Raw genomic sequence first — 15,185 nt, 5'->3', positions numbered from 1 at the left:
AATCATAGCTGACCAAGAGGATGACATCCAAAGAGCCTCAATGAAAACAATGTGGAGCAGAAAATTCTATGATACCCTTTTTTAAAATTTTTAATTTTTTTTCATATATTTTTATTGTAATTAATTGAAGGTATACATTATATTGGCCAGAGAGAAGGTGTATTAATTCACATACATTGATACCCTTTCTCCTGTCTTGGTCCATATTTCCCTTCCCCCATCCAGCACTCTTCATCTCATTTTCCCCCCTTCCCTAACCACTTTCAAATAACCAATACAAATATGTCCAATATATCAGATAATAAAGTGAGATAGTGTAACAATATGAGATAACCAAGGGACAGCAAAAGAGATGAGAATTAACATAGTACATTAAGGACAACAATTACTCATTATATGGCATTTGTTTCTATATCCTAGAGGTCTTTCATTTAGCATCATACTGTATGGTCTTATGTATCTAGGTTTTGCTCTATTGCAAATCTCTCCAAGACACTCATATATGCAGTTAATCAGTGGTAAGCCAAAAGTAGATGAGTGGCTCATGTGATATGAGAGAGAAAAAAGGATGTGTGACAAGGTATAAATATGGCCATAAATGCAATCTATTTACATGGCATGTAAGGTAGAAAAATATGAATCAGTTATGTGGCAAAATTACCCTATTTGTATAACAATTGAGAAATACTTTGGAGCAGCAATGGATATAGAGTTCAGTCAAATCTCTAACTTACGAATTTCTAGTTGCAGCAATACACTTATCTATATGAATAACTTCATGAATAAATCCTCATGTCTGTAATCAATACCAAATATAAAATTTTACCTAACCCAGACCACACTTTTCTTCATTTCTGCAGATAGATAAGAAACATCAATCTGTTGAAACTATACTGCTTAATATGTTTATCTTAGCGCTAATGTGCAAAAGGACTGAAATATGTTTCGGGAAATATAAGAGAAGGAAAATTACAAAAAACATAGGCAGATAGTGGTGAAGAAACAAAATTAGCTAAGGCAAAGATTTGTTATGTCTGTAGACTTAACTACTCAGAAATCTGAGATTTGAGGACCATGTTTGAACCCATCCTCAGAAGGTGTATGTAAAATACTCAATCTCTATTTAACATCCAAAATATGCCAGATGTGGAGCTGTGGTTGAAGTGATAGAGCACTGGCCTTCATCCAAAAAGCTCAGGGAGAGTGTACAGGTGCTGTGATCCCAGGGCCAGAACAAAAGTAATAAAGATAAGGAAGCATCAGTGACATATAAGATAAAGACATATATGTAATATGTCAGGTTTGTCACTGGCATTTTAGCTCCCAAATGTGGGCAAATACCCAATGACCCACTTGTCACCCAAGCAGTTGAAAAATAATGAAAATGATAGAGGCAGTGACATTTTTTCTTACAATACATTTGGAGTAAGCTGTTACAGTTTCTTAGAGTCCCAAATAGCCATTTTCTTATGCCTCCACCCTCCCATCCACTCCTCTCCCCTGCCCTTCTCTTCCCTTCTATTTTCTTTCTGCAGGCAATAATTACTGAAGCCCTGTTCCAGGACAAGAGCCAAGGATATATACATACATGAGTAAACCAAAACTTACTGAAGGCTGACAAAGTCTATCATAAAAGATCTTTTACAATGACTGGTCATGCCTGGATCGTGAAGCATATCTGACATGAAATAGTGTTACAGTGGTTAGTTTGTAAAAGTAACTATTTGCCTGCAGTAAAAGAGAATGTGTGTGTGTGTGTGTGTGTGTGTGTGTGTGTGTGTGTGTGTGTGTGTGTGTGTATGTATGTTAGGGCATGAAATCAGAGGGCAGATACTGTCTTTGAGCTTATTTCTCAAGGATAGAACTCTGCCACCTGACCCACAGCTATCCTTCCAGATTTGGATGGTTAATTGGAGATAAAAGTGTCACAGATTTTTATGTTGGTGTTTGCTTCAGACCTTATTCCTCAAATACCAGCCTCCAGCATAGTGAAGAATAGACAGTCATGAGCCCCCAGCCTACAATAAGAATTTGTATTGATGTCCTCACAATACAAGTTACCAAAGAGATCTTCTCAGACCACTTCTCTGTGAGGAAGGAAATGTTTCTGAAACCTTTTAGTATAGAACTCATGCGACTGACTCTGGTTGTTAGTAATAACATCATTTGATCCCCTGCAAAGACAACTTGGATGGAGTGGATAAAGTAATGTTGGAAGTGAGGAGCTTACAGACATGGAAGGAAAGGAAACCAGAGTGCTCTCCTATTAGCAGGCAGAATATTACCACAAATAGATTCAAAATAAAACAATGAAAATAAACTGTTTTCAGTGTAGAGGGAGAAGGATGTCATAGTAGTACAGATGGATAACATCATCTGTGTACCTAGATTGTCTCATCTGCTTCCTATCTTGAGAAAAAAATGGTATATGGAAATAAAATATTGAGTTACTTATGGCATGTATGTTCATCCCTGGTATCATCACTGTTACTGTCGTCTGTTTCCCGAGTGTAAAAACGGAAAAACCCAGAAATCATCACATTTCCATTCACATATTCTCAATATTTCATTGTAGAAAAGCAGCTAGTTCCAGCCAAGGACCTGACAGGAAGGGGAAGCTGGAGAAGACTGAGTGTAAAACTCAAAGGACACATCTCTGAAATATCTGTCCAGCTGAAAGTCTGGATAGAAGTTGCCCACAGTGTCAGGTATATATGCTCATATATCTTTGTAGAGGTGCAGTTTGGTCTTTGTATTGACACTGTAGCTCATCTTCCACCAAATCCTTTGGTGAAGCCACAGGCAGAATATGTAAAACTATTTATTGCTGTTCTGCAGCTGTGGCTATGCATTCTGGAAATATAATGATTTCGAAAACAAGTTTTCAGATTCTCCTTGTTCATCTAAGGTGATACGGATTTTCTCCAAAATCACAGTGAGGCCCCAGGAAGGAAGTTAACTTTGATAAATTTGGTTCAACATCTGTGACAAGGAACTACTTTCACGAATGCCATTTAGGATAATGCAACCGGATTGTATCAGAGGATGCTACATCAGATGCACATAGAAATGGCTACAAAAAATTATTTCCCAGTGACATGTCAACCAAAGTTATACACAGATGACCATACACAGATGGTCAATTTGCACACCAAATTGCCATAAGATCCACAGATTATTATTTGATTCAAGCTATTGTACAGAGGCCTCCACAAAAGTAGCCATATGCTATTGCCTAATTCAGCAATGACGTTGGTGAAACCAGCAATTTCATGTCAATAAAGTAATTGTCATAAATGTGTTCCATGTTTGTATTCTGAAATTGCTCTTTCAAACTGTGCCAGAGCCAGCCGGCATCAAGGCAGGATTCCTGATTTAGGGGGTGAGGATGAGAAGAAAAACACAAGAAACAGATGGGGTTGGGAGGTCTACAGCTTAAGACTGGAGCCTGAAGAGACTGCAGATTTATATTGTAGCACAATTTATTTTTGGTCCTAGTGTTATATATTATCTTAGAAACAGGAAACATCCAGCGGTTACTTTCATACAAAACAACAAGCGACCTTCAGACATAGCACCCCAGAAAGAAGATACTGTTGACATAGCTCAAATTTGGTAAGCATGGCGTCATTCATTATGATACAAGTTGTTTTTCATTGCAGCTCATCTCCTGTGTGCTTAGCTCTAAGTAGTACTCCAGGTGCAAGCTCAGTCTGACTCTACACTCAGCCCCCAACAAAACTGGTAACTTTTCCTGAAATTTCTACACACACAAATCAGTTTTTTTCATGATGTACTTGTCTGAGATCATGTGATAATTGAAGGAAATGTACTCTTTTACAAGCCTTAATATTGCAGCTAACTATGATTTCTACTTATCAAAATATATTAGACACATTTTCAGTGAAGATATCCCAATGGCCCTTGAAAACAGATTTACTGCAGGATTGTAATCCCATTCTGAACTTTCTAATGAGAATTCCATTCTATTGTAATAGCCTATCCATTACATTTTGTATAATCATAATTGACAGTCACAAATTTTTATGTGTATATAGTTGTGTTTATATTTCTAATACCTTGTCCATAGCTTTAGGCACAGAAATATGGAGTCACTGCTCCTGTAGTGTTTGTATCAAATAACCGAATATTAAGATCAGCATGCACCTTTTGTTTCTTTGGTAATCACTTATCTCACTCAACATGCTTCGCTCTAGATTCATCCACATACCAGCAAATGCCATTATTTTATATTGTCTGTTGGTTATGTAGTATTCCATTATATATGTATATATATATGTGTGTATCTATCTATCTATCTATCTATCTATCTATCTATCTATCTATATCACATTTTTTATCCATTCATCTGCAGTAGCGCATGTGGATTGTTTCCATCCCTTGGCTAATGTGAATAGTGCAGAGATGAACATAGCTGAGCATGTGTCCTTATCATATCCTGGGTTATGATGTTCAGGATAGAAAAGGGAGACTTATCAAAAGAAGTTAAAGTGGCAGAAATCATATGAGAAAATTCTCATCATCCATGTTCATAAAGGAAACGCCAATAAAAACAACCCAAAGATACCATCTTACCCCAACAAGAATGGCCAAGATTTTGAACTCAGACAATGACAGATGCTTGTGTGGTTGTGGAGATAAAGGAACCCTATTGTACTGCTGGTGGGATTGTAAGCTATTTCGGCCACTCTGGAAAGCAGTGTGGAGGTTTCTTATAGGATCTTTTTATCACTTAAAATTTTAAATTTTCATTTTTGTAAGTTAACCATACAAAGAGCTTATATAGAAAAAATACATATATACATGCAATGGGCCTCATTCCCACAAGTTAGTTGCCATGCTTAATATCATAAAGCTCTTTATACTTCCTTGTGTAACCTACTTGAATCATGTGTAATTATTCCTTTGCCCTTAATTTCATCAGCATTTGTTATTAGACTTCCTGAAAGACATCGTGATCAGCGTGAGAAAAAATTCGATGTCAAATAGAAGATGATGGAAAGAGAACAGGGAAAAAATTATGTCTCCAATGAGCAACTAGTATCTCTCCATAAAAAGGTTTTAGGTTGGCATTAGGCTTTCCAGTCTATGGAGTCACATGAAGACGACAGAGGTCGTCTCCAAAGAAATGGTGAGCCAAGTCAGAGGTGGCAACAGTAGAAGAGACAGCCCAGCTGGTGGGCTTTGCATGAATTTAAAAGGGTGGAATAGGAGCCCACTGTTCAGTCGGCCACAGTCCAACATAGAAACCGTTCAACTGTCCTGTGAAGACTAGTTCTACAGATCATGGAGGTCTCAGTGTGAATCAAGTGTAGTTACCTGATCAAGTGTTTTATCTTTCAAGTCTGCTCTCCTACAATTCTCCACCCACTTCTGACACCTATCCAGGTCCTGTCGGATCCTGAAAAAAGCCAGGTCAGAGTGCAAGCTCTTCCTCGAACAGTTTGGAGCCCTCCTATTAATTCAGCATTGTTGCTGGCCTACTGCCATCCTTGCTCTCCCCTCCCCACCACCACAGGGTCATTGGCCACCTGTTGGGGTTGGGGAGTGGAGACAGGCCACCTGAGGGTGAGCAACCAACTGTATGGATGAGCTGTGGTCTCCCTTTTTTCTGGTTAAATTCAAACTAAAGAAACACCTGAAGCCCACATGCTAGGCCAATGTTGTCATGGTTACTTTCCCTGACTCACCTCACCTATTCTTTGGTTTATATCTGGAGAATTAAATCTTACTTGGTGTGAGTTCCTAGATGTATAAATCCTGAGGGAAACTAAAACTCTGCTTCTGTGGAGAGAATTTTACTTTTCCCTATTCTCTTTTGGCCATCATCTCCTACTCAACATTGAAATTTGTTTTGCTAGTCTTGCAGCTTGAACTCAGAGCACTATTCTTGAGGTTTTCCAAAGCTAGAAAGGCACTATTGTTATATCTGGGTCTGATTTACTGATCATAATAAAAAAAGTTCCCAGTCTTTCCATTTAATTACAAAATTTGCAAAGACTTTCTTTCTGATAGAAACATAGAAATCTATTGTGTATAAATAATATACATAGCCAAAGCACTACTTCCAGATTTTTCTGTTTCCATTGAAATGTCCAGATTGAGGTATCCTCAAAGAACACCAGGAGACCACCACAGGTGCAAAAAGCAAAAGGGTCTTTATTGCAGGACAAGCTCCAGCCTGGACTCACGCCAGCACATCCTAAGGTAGTAGGGCCAGCTGGGAGTGAATCTCAAAATGCGTGGGGAAGTGGTTTTTATTCGCGATGGTGGGAGGTTAGGGGAGATGCCATCACAGTATAACCTGGATGGATAGAATTTGAACAAAAATCATTTGTGTTTTGATTGGTTCTGAAGTCTTCCCCAAACCGTTGTTTTATTCCCATATTCTCTGCCTTCCTGTGGTTGTTCCCGGGGGACCTAATATTAAGGTATTGCAGAGGACTTTAAGGAAACTGCAACTCAATGGCAGGGAAGCAAATCTTAGGCTTGAGCCTAGTTCTTTGTTCTTTGCAAATTTACAGGTCATGGCAACACTTTTAGCAGGTATGTTGCTTTACAGGAAAGCTAGATGAATTAAAATAGTTCATCCTGATCCCTCACTGTGGCACCAAGGACTCAAATCCAGAGCTTTGTGCATATTAGTTAAGCACTGTACCACTAGGTCACCCTCCCAGCCCTCAACACTGTCTTTTATCTCACTCCAGTGACAATCTCTATGAAGAAGACTAAGAATATATGCTGCCAAAAATAAAGGTAAAGGCGAAACCAGCACATGATTAATGCAAGTTAATGCATGTGGTAAGGAAATTGGTATGTATTTTTTACAAGAAACTATATTTTTGTAGCCTGAGTTCCCATTGCATGCACACACAGATGCACATGTCTTAATAACATATGATGAGAATTTTAGAATTAACTTTATATCTTTATATATATATAAAGATATATTGATAGACATTACGGGCTCACTTCTAATCAGAATTTCAGCTGTGTAGATGCTTTGGGGATGTGCCTTTGGATTTCACCCTCATTATTCTCCAGCTTTCATGCACTGTTAGGTCCTTGGCTGGCACTAGCTGCTTTTCTACAGTGAAACACCGAGCACAAATGGATGGAGATGTGATGATTTCTGGGTTTTTCCCTCTCTAGACCTTGGGAACAGAAGGCAATACCAGTGATGCTTCTAGTCATGAAGAGAACAAGCCGTAAGTAACTCAACGTTGACTTTTCAATTACTGTTTTGTTTTCAGTATGAGCTATAGCTGTGAGAACTCCAAGTGCACACATGAATGTCCTGTGTTTTCTACCCTGAACTACCATCCCTATGCAGAAGAAGTAAATTACTTTCATTGTATTATCTTGTATCTACTGTGGAGTAATTTTCTATCTGGTGTTAGGAGAGGATTTGGGGTTTGCTGACTTTCCAGGGCTGTAACCACTACACTTTATACCAGGTTCCCTGTATCTCCTCCATACCAGCTGTTCAAGGTAGAATATGAGGTAATGCTATTACAAACAAACTGAATCAGTGGCATGAATTCTATTCTAAAAGGCTGCAGTCACATTTCCATCCATGATGACCAGTGTTCAGAGAATTATTTGCTAATACTTACATTGTGAGGGTAGTTATAAAATTGTTACTGTAGGGTGGTGGTTTATGACTGTGATCCTAAGTACTAAGAAGGCTTCTGTCTGATGGTTGAGGCTTGTAGCCAGCCTGTGAGACTTTTATATCCAATTAAACACTCAAATATGGAAGGAGACCTGTAACTGAAGTGCCAAAATCCTAGCCTTGAGAAAATAAACTCACAAAGAACATTTTGACATTCATTTCATGTTCCATAACACACATATATACACAAATACCTCTCTCTCTCCCTCTCTCTCTCTCTCTCTCTCTCTCTCTCTCTCTCTCTCTCTCTCTCTCTCTCTCTCTCTCACACACACACACACACACACACACACACACACACACACACACACTTTATTGTAGGCAAGTAATCACTGTTTCCAACTAAGCATTGCATCATTATTTTAGTTCAGATATGTTTCACAATCTAGACATAAACTGTAATAAATATTTCTCACTATTAAATGGCTGAATAAAAGTAAAGAACTTCAAGAAAAGAAAATAATTTCATGATAATCTGGAAACATATTCCTTGCCTGTTGCAGGATGTCATTGACTCTATATTTTCATTCTTCTCAAATGATTGTTTAACAAGTGTATCCTGAGATTGCCTCCCATAATTTGAATACAAGGTGGCAGTGCTAAAAATTATTCTCTTCCCTGGAATAGAAAATATATAACTTTATATGTTGCTGCTATATTTGCTTATCTTTATTTCTGTTCTGCTGCTTTTGGGATTTTTATTTTGAAAGGCTGTGTTTTCTCTTATATAACTATTCAGTTTCTGAGCCAGACTGTGTTACATGGGAGGATTGTCTTCATGATCCTTCCTTATGGTGTTCGAGGCATAGTTTTGATATGGCCATGTCTGAAGAGAGTTACAACATATATAATTCTGTGTATGTTGTGGCCCATGCCCACCATGAAATATTTGTTAATCAAAAAGAATTGACACTGATGAGTAATGGGAAAGGGATGCTGCCTTACCCTACACAGGAAATTCCCTTTGTTGGAACAGCAGAGTCACATTTTTTTTGTTTATTTCTGGTCTGTTTTTTCTGGTAAATAATTTAGCTTTTAATTTATGCTTTATTTTTATTTTTAAATTTTTATTGTAAAGATCATGTATTAGTACATTTATTTTTTAAAGTATTACCCCACCCCCCCTTTCCCCTATTCCCCCATTCCTATTGTCCTCTCCCCAAATTGTAAACTTCATTTCTAACATAGAGTATAGTGAGTATCATGTTTGTATTGGTTCAAACTTTTACACAACATTATGTAAGGGGATTTTATAGAGAATTAAATGAAGTACTTTCAGATCATTTTTTGTAAATGTCAAGAGCAGCTTCTTTTCATTTTATTTTCTTTGTCAGTCTTGGGGCTTGCACTCTGGATACTTTCCCTGAGCTCTTTTTCCTCAAGGCTAGAGCACTACCATTTTGAGCCACAGCTTTTACTACCAGTTTTTGAATAGTTACTTGGAAATAGGATTCTCAAAAGGTCTTTTTTGACTGGGTCGGATTCAAATTTCAATTCTCATATTTTAACTTCTTGAGTAGCTAGGACAAAAGATACTTTCATTTGTTTAAATATTTGCAGGTACTCCTAACCTGTGTTCATGTGCACTTAAAGACATAATTGACATAAAAGAAATTAATGTCACATTCCATTTAATTTTTTGTGTTTCAAATGAATCAGTATGCTCACAGTTATTATATTCTAAATTAGGTATCTGGTTGTAGTCTTTGAGTTTTTGTAATATTATCTGCAATTATAATCTGTAATTATATGTACCTTTAAGAAGCCCAAGGTAATTACAGTTTATTTTCTTTTTGTAGGTCATGGGGCTTGAACTCAGCCTGGATAGTGTCCCTGCACTCTTCATCTCAAGGCTATCATCCTATCCCTGGGCCAGGGCATTTCTCCTGAGCCCTTCAGCTCAAGGCTACCACCCTACCCTTCAGCCAAGCCCCACTTCCCATTTTCTGGGTTAATTGGAGATAAAAGTCTCAGGCTGGCTTTGAACCTTAATTCTCAGATCTCGTCCTCCTGAATAGCTAGGATTACAGATGTGAGCCACCACACCTGGTTTAATAACTGCACCCTGTTTTTTAAAGAGTATCCAGTTTCATAATCTTGCTGGAAACAATTATATTTTGGATAAAGAAAGAAATTAAAGGCCGAGTATTATATTTATAACATTTGGAATTTTCCAGAAGGTCTTCAACGTAAAGTGATGCCCCACATGGTCATCAGCTGTCATTATCGGAATATAGGATAGGGTGGGCCTTAGGAAGTACCGAGGTGGGTTTGATAAAAATCATCAAATTTCAATTACAGAGAAGTAAGCAAAAATATGAAATTTATGCCCCTCTTTCTCATTTATGCCCTACCATTGTACATTTAAGTATATCCAACTTCAAAAACTTTCTTATTCTTTAGTCTTGGGAGGAAAGGACCAGTAAGTTTGGGAATGTTGATGTATAATCAAAGATAAAGCTTGCTTTAACAAGTTTCCATCTTTGTGACAATATTCCTGAGTATCAATTTATAAAGCTGAAAGGTTCATTTGATCACTTTTGTGGGCAAGTCATACAGTGGTTAGTTGGCCTGTTAAAGGGGAATCTTTGGTGACAGAAAATAATGTAATGGCAAGATGTTGCTTGACTTTGTACATATCTTTACCTGAATGCTATGTAGAGGGCTTGTTGGAATTCTTGAAAACAAATAAAATGAATTCCTCTGTCAAAAATGGAAGAACTCCTCAGCAGTAGGGCATATTCATGTTTTCCTTGACTGTTCATGGTAGAATGTGTTGGTGAGGGCATTGGCTGACAACCACATAGTCCCATCACATATGTCCATAGGGAAAGCAGTGGCCACCATTTTCATGCACACAGACAAAGTCCACACTTGACAATTTCATCCACTCAAAGCACAGACACTGATTTCTAAATTACATTATAAATCTGTGCCACTATATGACTTCCAAATTCCAGACTAAATCCAGCAAATGTGGCAATTCATTGTGCAGATGATGGGTCACTTAGAATCACCTTTCACCTGTGCATTTTTTAGCTAACATGGGACATGGATTTGTATTTGTATGTGATGCCAATTCAAACAAGACAGTTTATTTACTTAAAGCACACAATAATGAAATTTCTAATGTTGACCTGAATAGTCAAATCAAAGCGCTATCTTGGGACTGCTTCAACAGACAAATACATGAAGATCACAGACCTATTAGAAGACATGCCAAGTCTTATGCATTCCAGGAGCATACAAATGGGAGTTCTATTCTTTATGTTGCCATATTCTAATGTTTATGCTTTGTGAGGTCAGAAAGCAGGGTTTCACGTCTAGAATGTAACCATTATCTCCATAGTTTTTGAAATATCTGAATGACGTGAGAGGCTTAGAAATTCCCAAAGCTCATCAATTAGTAGACCTCTGAGGAGCATCAATTCACAGACACTAATGAAGTCTTTGTTAATGAAGATCACAGGATTTTCTTACAATGAAGCTGGCCTAACAATGTCTCATCTGTACCTAGAGCTGAACAGAGGACCAGAAATAAAATTCATTTCCTACTGCCTGGTGTGTATTTATGTTGGCAGATACTGGTAATACAGAGCTTGATTTTTTGTGGCTGCCATTACCTGGGTAGTATCTAGAGTGTTTGTTGGATTTCTTGTCCAAAAAAAGAACAATCTCATCACATGGTAACTGAGAAGCATAAAGAAAGATATGAAGGGCCTAGGGTTCATATATCACTATAAAAATGATATCTGTGATTTCGAGCATGCTTTGAAAGCTTCAATTTGGGTTCTTCCTCATAGTGCTTCAGTATTTCACATATGAGCAAGACACAACATACAATGACATAAACTCAAGGAAGTTTCATAGTGTTGGCTAGAAAGACATACTCTTTCACCATTATCCATTATCTTTAAAAGCTCCACTTTCCTAAATAGTTCAATAAGCTGAATGTCAAGACTAGTATACAAGTTATGTGGAATTTTTATTTTGGAATCTATAGCAGAATTTAAAGTAATGGTTAGATTTAGGGACGAAGTATTATGCTTGACAGTTGAATTATTTCACAAGAGTGAACATTTGTGATTTCTAGATAATTTCTTAGAAGCTACTGATATCTTTCTTCCTTTCTTTTTCTCAGATACCTCATTCAGTTTGCAGTGACAGTTGTGAATCTGGATTCAGGAAATCACCCCAGGAGGGAAAGGCTGCCTGTTGTTTTGATTGCATCCCTTGCCCAGAGAATGAAATTGCTAATGTGACTGGAAAGCATATGTCCTATGTAGTCATTCTCCAACTCTCCACATTTTTCTCAATTCATCTAACTTGATAAAATAGTTCTAAATTACAATCGTAGGAAAAAAATAGTTCTTTCCTTAAGATATTTCTTCTTTGCTTGTGTGTGTGTGTGTGTGTGTATTGTGTGTGTGTGTGTTGTGTGTGTGTGCGTTGTGTGTTGTGTGTTTGTGTCTTGTGCCTGGGCACTGTCCCTAATCTTTTTTACTCAAGGTTAATATTCTAACACTTGAGGCACAATTCTACTCACAGCCCATTTGTTAGTTAATTGAGAATAATTCTCACAGAATTTTCTTTCCCACTGAATTCAAACTGAGATCTTGAAAATATGTTTCTAAGTTTCCATAAGGCCTGAGCCACTGGAACTTGGGAAAACTGCTTTTTTATAATAACACAAAATGTAGGGTTTGAATGTATAGGTGTTTATTTCAAGAAATTCTCTCCTCTCTCTATTCAGCAAATTGAGTTGAACCTCTATCAAAAATAATGTGAAGTATTATTTAGAATAGTGTCTCCATGTTTTTTTTTAAATTAGGTTTCAGCTACAATAAAACCCATAAAAATTTATTCCCACTGCTTACAACTGCTGTTTCCACAGAGCAAGTGATCAGAAAGCTGAGTTTACTTAACGAAGTAGATACAAGTGTTATGCCTACCTAACATGACTACAGAGCTTTAATGAGTTCTTTGGTTCTTGTTATACAGTACGTGAGGTGAGAAATATAACGTGCGAAATTTAAGGGAGGGCTAAAAGGCTTCTATTAATGTTAGCCAAAACATAGGAAAGTATAAGTTTTACTATCGATAATTTTGAATGGTGTTCACTGATTTGTGTATACAGTAAAGAACATTAATACTGTAGCATCATAAATTGTAATAATTATTGTCAAGATACTAGAAATTACAAAACTATCACAATATCACTATGTATGATAACTAAAGGTAAAAAGGAGTTGCATTCAGAAAGTAAAAAACAGAGCATGATGTCTCTCTCCCTTTGACAGCATCGAAACTCTGACAGAGTGTTTCCCTGCTTTCTGCTTGTCCATGTGCTTCTTTGCTTGCCTTCTTGTTTATTTATTCACTTAATAAAGATCCGGAAATGTTTCTTAACACTAAAAAATAGAACACAGGAATCAAGGTGAATTATTGTGGTAGAGTGAGATAGAAATAAAATAGCAGATTTTTCTTGAAGTATCTGAGAATTCTTGCTTTTATCATCATAAATACTGCCATGTTAAATTTACCTCTAAATCGTGATTACCAAATTTCCTTTGAAGAAAGGAAACTGTGGAACACAGGCTAATGATAATTCATATACCTCACTAGATATGGAGCAATGTGTGAGGTGTCCAGATAATCAATATGCCAACCCAGAGAGAAAGCATTGCCTGTAAGTTTCATGGATCATGGAGAAACCTTAGGGATAGCCCTGGACTGTATGACTGTTTGCTTCTCTGTTCTCACTTCTATTGTTCTAAGAGTTTTAATGAAACACCACAACATTCCAATGGTTAAGGCCAATAACCAGGCTCTCATCTACATCCTGCTCATCTCCCTTATGTACTGTTTCCTCTGCTCCCTTCTGTTTATTGGCCATCCCAACACAATCACCTGCATGCTGCAGCAGATCACATTTGGAATTGTGTTCACCTTAGCAATTTCCACAGTGCCTGCAAAAACTATGTCTGTGGTCCAAGTATTCAAGGTCACTTCTCTAGCAAAAAGAATAAAGTGGCTGTTGTTATCAGGGGCTCTTAATTTCATTATTCTCCTCTGCACCCTTACCCAGGTGGCAATCTCTGGATTCTGGTCACAGCCTCTCCTCCTTCATTGACACCGATGCACACTGTGAATATGGCCACATCCTCATCGTGTGCAATGAAGGTTCCTTCACTGCTTTTTATTGTGTTCTGGGATACCTTGGCTCCCTGGCCCTGGCAAGCTTCGCTGTAGCTTTCCTTGACAGGAACCTACCTGATGCTTCCAATGAACCCAAGTTCCTAACATTCAGCATGCTGGTGTTCTGCAGTGTCCAGGCTAATTTTCTGCCAGTATATCATAGCACCACGGGGAAGATCGTGGTAGCTGTGAAGATATTCTCTATCTTGGCTTCCAGTGCAGGGCTCTTAGGCTGCATCTTTGCTCCCAAATGTTACCTCATCATGTTAAGACCAGAAAGAAATTCTGTCCATTGCTTCAATATAAAACACATCCTAGCAGAACAAAGCCTACCCTACATGACTAATGTGAATGGTCATGTGATAGAAGATCTGAAATTAATCCATATTTCTTTCCTGGAATTACATTAGATAATAATATAGAAATTACTTCAATGAGGAGGAGATCGGCGGAAGATGGCGGCAGTTCAGTGTGAGTCATTCTGAGCTCCCACCAAGAAACAAGTTCTGGCTGCCTATAGGACAATTCTCTACCAAAAATTGATTGTCACAGAACTGCTGAATGCAGACAGAGGCACACAGAGCCTGCGGGAGCCAAGAGCAGACACCCGGCCATGCACGGAGATGCAAGCATCATGGAACTGGAGAATCCAGCAATTTGTGAGTACCTCTGAGGAGAATTTTCCACTTGGGCTCACAGAACGGGATTCGAAGGGTGCCCGCTCATGCACCAGCTGAGAGCAGCACCATCTTGACTGCTGGCAAAGATCTGGTCAAAGCAATTGGAGCCTGAGAGGTGTTGCTGGCAGTGCCACCATTCTAACTGGCATAGGATTTCCCAGAGATACCTTAACCGGAAATATGACCCTGGTGCTTCTGAAGTCTGTCCCTAGTGCTGCACCACAGACCTGGTAAACAAAGCCACCCACAAGGGGCTGGGAGTTGGGCCTAGTGGAAGAGTGCTTGCCTAGCATGCACGAAGACTCAGGTTCAAATCCTCAGTACCACATACATAGAAAAAAGCCAGAAGTGGTGGTGAGGCACAAGTGGTAGAGCTCAAGCTTTGAGAAAGTCCAAGGAAAGTGCTCAGTCCCTGAGCTTAAGCCCAGGACTGGCAAAAACAAGAACAAAACAAAACAAAACAAAAACAACAATGCTGCCCACAAATCTTTCAGCTTTCTTTTCCCAATCAAGCAATCTGATCCAAAAACAGCAAAGCCAAATCAGAAGTGAAAAAGACTTTTTGAAGTGTTTGGATCCCGAATTTAGTGGAGACACAAGTTTCCTACCCT

The 15,185-nt window shown here is 38.2% G+C and overlaps 1 pseudogene; it reads left to right on the top strand.

Annotated features, from left to right (window-relative positions):
* Positions 1-5,119: 5,119 nt before the first annotated feature.
* LOC150040092 (vomeronasal type-2 receptor 116-like) lies at positions 5,120-14,631 on the top strand (annotated as a pseudogene).
* The last annotated feature ends 554 nt before the right edge of the window (positions 14,632-15,185 follow it).

Source organism: Megascapheus bottae, unplaced genomic scaffold, assembly GCF_031878675.1.
Source record: "Megascapheus bottae isolate mThoBot1 unplaced genomic scaffold, mThoBot2.hap1 HAP1_SCAFFOLD_48, whole genome shotgun sequence".
NCBI lineage: Eukaryota > Metazoa > Chordata > Mammalia > Rodentia > Geomyidae > Megascapheus > Megascapheus bottae.
Note: the sequence above shows the minus strand (reverse complement) of the source record. Positions and strands in the feature narration are given on the sequence as shown.